The sequence below is a fragment of the Sapajus apella genome, unplaced genomic scaffold, assembly GCF_009761245.1.
Source record: "Sapajus apella isolate SASKATOON/1434 unplaced genomic scaffold, GSC_monkey_1.0 scaffold4, whole genome shotgun sequence".
Classification (NCBI taxonomy): domain Eukaryota; kingdom Metazoa; phylum Chordata; class Mammalia; order Primates; family Cebidae; genus Sapajus; species Sapajus apella.
Window position 1 is genome coordinate 14,799,635 of NW_022436944.1, and position 8,057 is coordinate 14,807,691.

The 8,057-nt window shown below is 36.0% G+C and overlaps 1 long non-coding RNA gene across 1 annotated transcript; it reads right to left on the bottom strand.

The window, feature by feature from the left end:
- Positions 1-977: 977 nt before the first annotated feature.
- Positions 978-7,000, bottom strand: LOC116539759. Its single transcript, XR_004264179.1, has 3 exons — positions 6,940-7,000; positions 3,489-3,687; positions 978-2,550 (listed from the first exon to the last, which is right to left on the bottom strand). It is a non-coding gene; the product is annotated as an uncharacterized LOC116539759 (long non-coding RNA).
- Positions 7,001-8,057: the final 1,057 nt, after the last annotated feature.

The window sequence follows — 8,057 nt, forward strand, 5'->3', positions numbered from 1 at the left end:
TCTCCCCTACTCCCCCACCCCTCACCATCCCTCCCCTATTTCCCCCCAACTTACCCCAGTGTGCAGTGCTCCCCTCCCTGTGTCCATGTGTTCTCATTGTTCAATACCCGCCTATAAGTGAGAACATGCGGTGTTTGATCTTCTGCTCTTGTGTCAGTTTGCTGAGAATGATGGTTTCCAGGTTCATCCATGTCCCTACAAAGGACACAAACTCATCCTTTTTTATGGCTGCATAATATTCCATGGTGTATATGTACCACATTTTCCCTATCCAGTCTATCGTTGATGGGCATTTGGGGTGGTTCCAGGTCTTTGCTATTGTAAACAGTGTTGCAATGAGCATTCGTGTGCACGTGTCCTGATAGTAGAACGATTTGTAATCCTTTGGATATATACCCAGGAATGGGATTGCTGGGTCAAATGGAATTTCTATTTCTAAGTCCTTGAGGGATCGCCACACTGTCTTCCACAATGGTTGAACTAATTTACACTCCCACCAACAGTGCAAAAGTGTTCCTGTTTCTCCACATCCTCTCCAGCATCTGCTGTCTCCAGATTTTTTAATGATCGCCATTCTAACTGGCGTGAGATGGTATTTCAATATAGTTTTGATTTGCATTTCTCTGATGACCAGTGATGATGAGCATTTTTTCATATGTTTGTTGGCCTCATGTATGTCGTCTTTTGTAAAGTGTCTGTTCATATCCTTTGTCCACTTTTGAATGGGCTTGTTAGTTTTTTTCTTGTAAATCTGTTTTAGTTCTTTGTAAATTCTAGATATCAGCCCTTTATCAGATGGGTAAACTGCAAAAATTTTTTTCCCATTCTGTTGGTTGCCGATTCGCTCTAATGACTGTTTCTTTTGCTGTGCAGAAGCTGTGGAGTTTGATTAGGTCCCATTCGACTATTTTGGCTTTTGTTGTCAATGCTTTTGGTGTTTTGGTCATGAAGTCCTTGCCTACCCCTATGTCCTGAATGGTTTTGCCTAGATTTTCTTCTAGGGTTTTTATGGTATTAGGTCTTATGTTTAAGTCTTTAATCCATCTGGAGTGTTGGGAAAGCTGGCTAGCCATGTGCAGAAAGCAGAAACTGCCTCACTTGTTACTGTGTTACAATTGCCGACAGCATTCAGTACAGTAACATGTTATACAGGCCTGTAGCCTAGGAGCAACAGGCGATACCATATAGCTTTGGCATGTAGTGTACTATACCACGTAGGTTGTGTAAGTATAGTGTATGATGTTTGCACAATGATGAAATTGTCTAATGACACATTTCTCAGAGAAAGTTCCTATTGTTAAGTCACCGTGGCTGTACTCCAAAGTGTGTAATTACTTAAAAATAATATTAGGACCCATACATCTAGACATATTTCAAGCCTATATATATTCTTTTTAATACATTTAAGATCAAAGAGTATTGATCTTTTGGGGGATGATTTTATTGTTTGGAAAGAGCCAGAAGCTAATATAGTGGATAAACAAATTGATTAAAACAATATTTTCTTTAAAAATAAAATAAGAGATGTGACTCAAATAATCAAACCAGTTTACCTGGATCACTATTTGAGTTGGCAATCTCAAAATACTCTAGACAATGGAAGGAGTACTCAAGACAGCCTCCCAAAAAGATCACTTTAAAAACTAACATTCATTTGGGGCTCAGTTAATTTTCAAAATCACAATAAATTTTAATTGCTCTTCTATACATGAAAGCCAATAACATTATTTCTTCATGCCGACTTACCAAGTCAATATTCTATGAACTTAAAACAAGCATTTTAAAGCTTACACATTTGGCTTGGATCCCAAGAAAATCAAGTGCCTGAAAGCCATGTAGACCTTAGGATGATTCCAACCTTAACCACTTTGTATTGTATGAAGTTAAGAACCTTCAGTTCTTTCTTTTTCTCTTGTAAAAAAAAATAAAAAGTTCTTATTCCAAAATAATACTCAAAACATCACTTGTAGAATGAAAAGAAATAAAGTGTGTATAGCAACAAGTATCATGACTAGCTCAGAAAACTTATAAGGCATTAATGCAAACCAAGTGGAGGTTTATTTGCATTATTACTTTCGGTCCTTAAAACAAGCCATGAGGTAGGTAGCAGTATTGTTTTTATCTTGCAGATAAGTCAGCTGAAGCTTAAGGAGGTTAAGAAAGACAAAGGTTTGTTCACTTCTCCTTTTCCAAAATTGGTGTAACGTTCATAAGATTTTAATAACATTAGTAGTACTATAAGAATACCCTAGGAGTACATCTATGATTTTCTTCAACAAAAACTAAAGAAAGTTGTTAATGAGTTTGATGGAAATCCAATCCACAAAATGTCTACCTTGTTTTGATTTAGGTCAGTGTACCTTTTATGTTTATAATGTTTATTACATTGGTTTTTCAATTTATACCTTTCACTTACCTTGGTAGGTTACTTTGGGTATTGTACTTACCTCTCTATTTTTGCAAATTTGAAAATTACTCAAGGCATCTTATGGAAGGGAAACAATTGAAAAACTCACCAAAATAGGTGTGATAGTCAGTGTTTGGTCAATCCTGGAAAAGATTCAGATGTCAAGAAAAACACAACATGAAAAAAGAATTAAATGATTGAAAATTCTTTGTGTAAGGAAAGAAACAAAAGATTTGTTTAGATTCAATTCTTATTTTTAATTTTAAAAGGAATGTTCTTTCTCTGCCTATTGTTCATACCAGTAGGTGTGATATGAAGTGAGAACAGATTTTCTAATTTTTAGCTTCTCAGAATAATGTTCCAATGTTTATGCCTAAAGGTACCTTTGAAATGGCCTGGTCCAAATAGCTCATTTTACAAATGAAGGCACTGGGTCTCAGAAAATTGAAGTGTTATTCCCCAAACCACCCAATCAGCAAGTGATAGAACAGAGATAAAGCTGGGGCTCTGACAACTCACCCCCTCGTCTGCTTTGCTACATTATGCAATTTTCCCTGCAACTGCTCTCAATACAACTGAAACCTACAAGTCTCAGGCTTGAGGCAAGGTTATAATTGGCCACACAACAGAAGAAAAAGTGTAATGAGCAATGTCAAACCTCTGAAATAACAAATAAGGCTATTCTTCATCTTACGCAGAAAAAAAAAGAGAAAAATTTGGGCTAAGGACTTCTAAATACCATGAGAACCATCTCTTGACTCTGGTAAACACACATAAGATATTCAAAGCTTGAAAGTTACACAAAACTCAAGACTTGGTATTTCAGAATTTCCCTGGAAATGAAAGAATTCCAGATCGCGGCCCTGAAAAAGAGTGAGATAACTCAGAAAAAAGGTTAACTTTCTGCTATCTCAAGTGTCCAAATGAAATCAATGCTTTATTTCACCCTTTCAGTCTGTGACTCTTTGAGAAAAGGGACCATAGGCTTTCTTATTTTCTAGCACTCAAAGCCTAAAATCATCTTTTCTTTCCACAGTATCTAATAATTAATTATGGAGTAAAGAAATGTTCAATCAGTTACCTCTGACAGACAGACAGACTGTGATGAAGTTGTCCCAATAAATGGTAATATCACAACAGCTTATCAGGAGGCTGCTTTATACTTTCAACCATCATGTCATTTGTCCTTTTGGCCTTTTCCACAGAAAAATGGCTATGGGTATAACTCATCACTGGGCTGCTTCCAGGCTGTTCTCATTTTGCTGCCAATCAATTGGTCTCTGTGAGGAGACAAAGAAATTCTATGTGGTAGCCAACTTTATCAGTCTGTAATTATTCTTTTTCAAGAATAACTGAAAAACAATATTATTTCTACAGGCCTGGCTGGGCGTGGTGGCACCCGCCTGTAGTCCCAGCTATTCGGGAGGCTGAGGCAGAAGAATCGCTTGAACCTGGGAGGTGGAGGTTGCAGTGAGCCGAGAATGAATGAATGAATGAATGAATAAATAAATAAATAAATAAAGCCTCATCCTCAGAGTTAGGTTTCAGAAGAACCCCAAGTCTACATTTTAATAAAATTCTCACATTCTTTCTTTAATGTACTTCTTTTCTGAAATTCTCACATTCTTTCCTTAATGTATTTGAAATATATAATTCAATACACATATGTTTAAGGAGGTATTATTTAATAAAGTACTCCCTTTCTCTTTGCCATTTGGTAGCATCAGATATTCCTTTCTAATTTAAAACTCTCTTCCTTGACAACAATACAATCAAAGCTTAAGAACTCACTGCAATCCGTTTGGTTTTAGAAAATAAAATGCACAAGTTAAAGTTTAATTATACTTAACAAGAATTGTATTAATGTTATTCTAAAAATGGTTGTCAAAGACAATGACCTCAAAATTCAGGATATGACAAATGAAACCTGACAAACAACTGCAGAGGGAGAAACCCTGGGATTATGTGGTCACAAAATCAAAGTGAGAGTGTATATCAAAGCAATGAAGCAGCCATTGACATTTTTATCAACCTGTATATTGCTGAAATGATATAATTTCCTTTGACTATTGAGTTCCTCTGGCCAAACTTGTATCACATGTGAATACTGTGGGGAGTATTATTAAAAGGGTGTTTTAAAAAATGTTATCTGTTGAGATGGAAAGAAATACACTCCCATCAGAAGTAATCATTATCTGAGATTGTTGCTGATACTGTCCTGATATTGCTGACACTGCTCACAGCTTCTGATTTTGTCCTGAAAACTGCTCTTTACAGTTTTCTTAAGCATTTAAGATAATTTAGAGAACTTTTATAACTCTAGACTATAATGAAATTTGCCATAACTAATAGCTTGTATTTTGTGAATATAAAATATCATCTTGAGGGAAAATACTAACAGGTGAAATAATACATTAGAGATTTGAATTATTCAGAGAAAGAAAGACATAGGAATTAATTTAAAGCTTTGCTGTTATTAAGCAGTATTTATAGCATACACAAACATTCCATGAAAAATAGGGCAGTGTGGTTGACATCAATCCTAAGCAAAATTCTACAGTAGATGTTCTGAACAATTTTTTAATCATTCTATAGGCAAACGTACTCGGTAGGAGGCAGCAGGGAACTCACAGACATGACTGGCATCTTCTTTGTTTTTGTTGCTAAGATTACAAAAGTTGTAATAAGAGAATGAAAATTTTAGCATATCTTGGTTTCAACTTGAAAACATTTATCACTCATTCATCTGAACGTGACAGGGGATTGTGGCTGGTAATAGCAGAATAAGGTGGATTCATAACTGATTGTATAATGAAAATTTTTAAATGTTGACTAATTAGTCAATCTCACTTTGGAAGAAAGTCTTTAGAAATGGTCTGCTAGGGTCTGGCTTTGGCTGCTTCCAGAATGACATAATTATCAAACTGGAAAATCACAGAAAAGTCAATTCAACTTGAGGCAGAATTTCTAAATGATTTGATGTGTCTGAATAGGGCAACACTTGTAAGTGTAAGGTTGAGGTGGTCAAGCAAAGATCAAACTCAAAATGATGATGAGATGATGGCACTGAAGGTATATGAGGTTATATACCTTTGGAAGCGGTAGAGAATAGGAGATGTTGATTGAATAAATGTCTGGGGCTCACAATCCACTCTGTTTGTATTTTGTTCCATTAGATTTTTTTTACCCCTAGGCTAAAATGTCCAGGGGAAAAAAAGGGAAAAAAGAGAAAAGTAGTGGATCAGGTGATAATCTAAGTTCCTTCCAGATTTAGGATTCTACATCATTGTAACTGAGATTTGTTTGAAATGTGTTAAAGATATCTGCAAAAGATATCTCCTCTTAAGAGAGTTTCATGAAATCACATTCCTCAGTTTGTGTGTGTCTGTGCACTCAACTCACAAATACACACACACATGCATTTTAAGAATCCTCATCACTCAGTGCTAGACTAGTGATTTTGTTTGCTGAATTGTCTCATATATCCAACACTCATGATTCTGATCCTCCTGCTATTTTAAAAAATAAATTTTCTCTTATAGTTCAAAGATTTAAATTCACTTTACATACAATTAAACTAAATATACCAAATGCCCAATTATCCTTTCACAGCAGTTGAGGGCTTCACAGTTATAATCATCAGTTTAGTTCCAGGTCTCCAGGAGGGACGTAGGTGAGCCCAAAGCTCAGAATGATTTTTTTTGATCAAGTGTGTGGGTATGTATTTCTGCCTTTCAAAACTAAATACCATATTTAATTATATATTAGATGATATTAGTCCATTTTCTATCATTTATCATAGAGTGTCTGAAACTGGGTAATTTACTTTAAAAGGAATTTATTTTTTACAGTTATGGAGGCTGAGAAGTGTAAGGTTGAGGGGCCACATCTGATGAGCGCCTTCTGGCTGGTGGGAACTCTACAGAGTCCCGAGATAGTACAGGGCATCATGTGACAAGGGGGCTGAGTGTGTTACATGCCTGCTGGTTTTTCTTCCTCTTCTTATAAAGCCACCAGCTCCACTCTCATGATAACCCATTGATCCATTACTTTATGAATGGATTAATTCATTCGTGACTGGCAGAACCTTTATGATTCAATCTCCTTTTAAAGGCCCCACTTTTTTTTGCCACATACAATCATATTTAATCATCACAATATGTTAACATGCCTATACCAGTATTTTAAATATTGTAGGTACCTAAAAACTTTTAGTTGAATCTAAAGTGTATATGTATACACACACACACACATACATACATACATATATATATATACACATATATGTAATTTATTTTACAGCTTCTGGGATACATGTGCTGAATGTGCAGGTTTATTTATACCTATACATGTGCCATGGTGGTTTGCTGCACCTGTCAACCCATCATCTAGATTTTAAGCCCCACATGCATTAGGTATTTGTCCTAATGCTCTCCCTTCCCTTGCCCTTCACCACACTCCACCGACAGGCCCGAGTGTGTGTTGCTCGCCTCCCTGTGTCCATGTGTTCTCATTGCTCAACTCCCACTTACCACTGAGAGCATGCGGTGTTTGGTTTTCTGTTCCTGTGTTGATTTGCTAAGGATTATGGTTTCCAGCTTCATCCATGTCCCTGCAAAGGAGATGAACTCATTTTTTATGGCTGTATAGCATTCCATGGTGTGTATGTAAAGGCCCACTTTTTAATACTGCCACATTGGGAATTAAGTTTCCAACATATGAAATTTGGGGGACATATTAAAACCAGAATATATATTGTGTCTATCATTCAGTAACAAATCAATCATTATAGAGTAAGATCATTAAAAGTGGAACCAAAAAAGTGAAGAGTATCTAAATGCAGTACCTAAATGCACATTCTTTCAACAAATACTTTTTGAGCACCTTCACGTGTCAGACATTGTTCTAGGCACACGGGTTGTAACAGCAAACCATGACCTTAGAGACATTATATTCCAGTGGAGAAATTTAGACAATATACAAACAAATACATATCAGGTGGTGGTAACTGCTATTAAACAGGTAAAGCAGGATTAGGGTACAAAGTAAGGGGGCTACTATTTTGTACAAATGTGGGAAAATATAAGTTGTCTGTTCAAGAGCAAAGACTGCCTCTAACAAGATTCTTGCATAGCAAAAAAATAAGTGGCCCATTTTCATAATGCTTATTGTTTCTAAGGTTTTGTGCAGAGCAATTTCACCTGCCTGCTTTAGCTCCTCTCTTCCCTTGCTATGTACCTTTTACTTTGTGGTTTGTCTGGTTTCCTTTTGACTTCCCCAAGGTGTTAAGAGTTCTTCAAGATTGTGGTACAAGCAACTTTTCCTCCCATTGACTGATTTTCTGCTGAAAATAAAGAGCTCTAAAACAGTTTCACTTCTATTCTCCTGACCCCACAAACATGTTTTTTCTTCAAAATTTTTTTCAGTTTATATACATTTTTTCCATTTAAGAACATTTACTCCCATAGTTTTATTTTTTATAAACACATTAACTGTGTCATTGGCATGAGACCTCATTTGTCTTTTCTTTGTCTGCATAATAATGTGGTAGTGAACAGATAAAGATTGCATCGGTTCCCTCAATAAAGGGCTAGAAGTCACATTTTGGGTCGTTTTATGTGTGTCAACTAAATCATTTTTAAGAAATAAA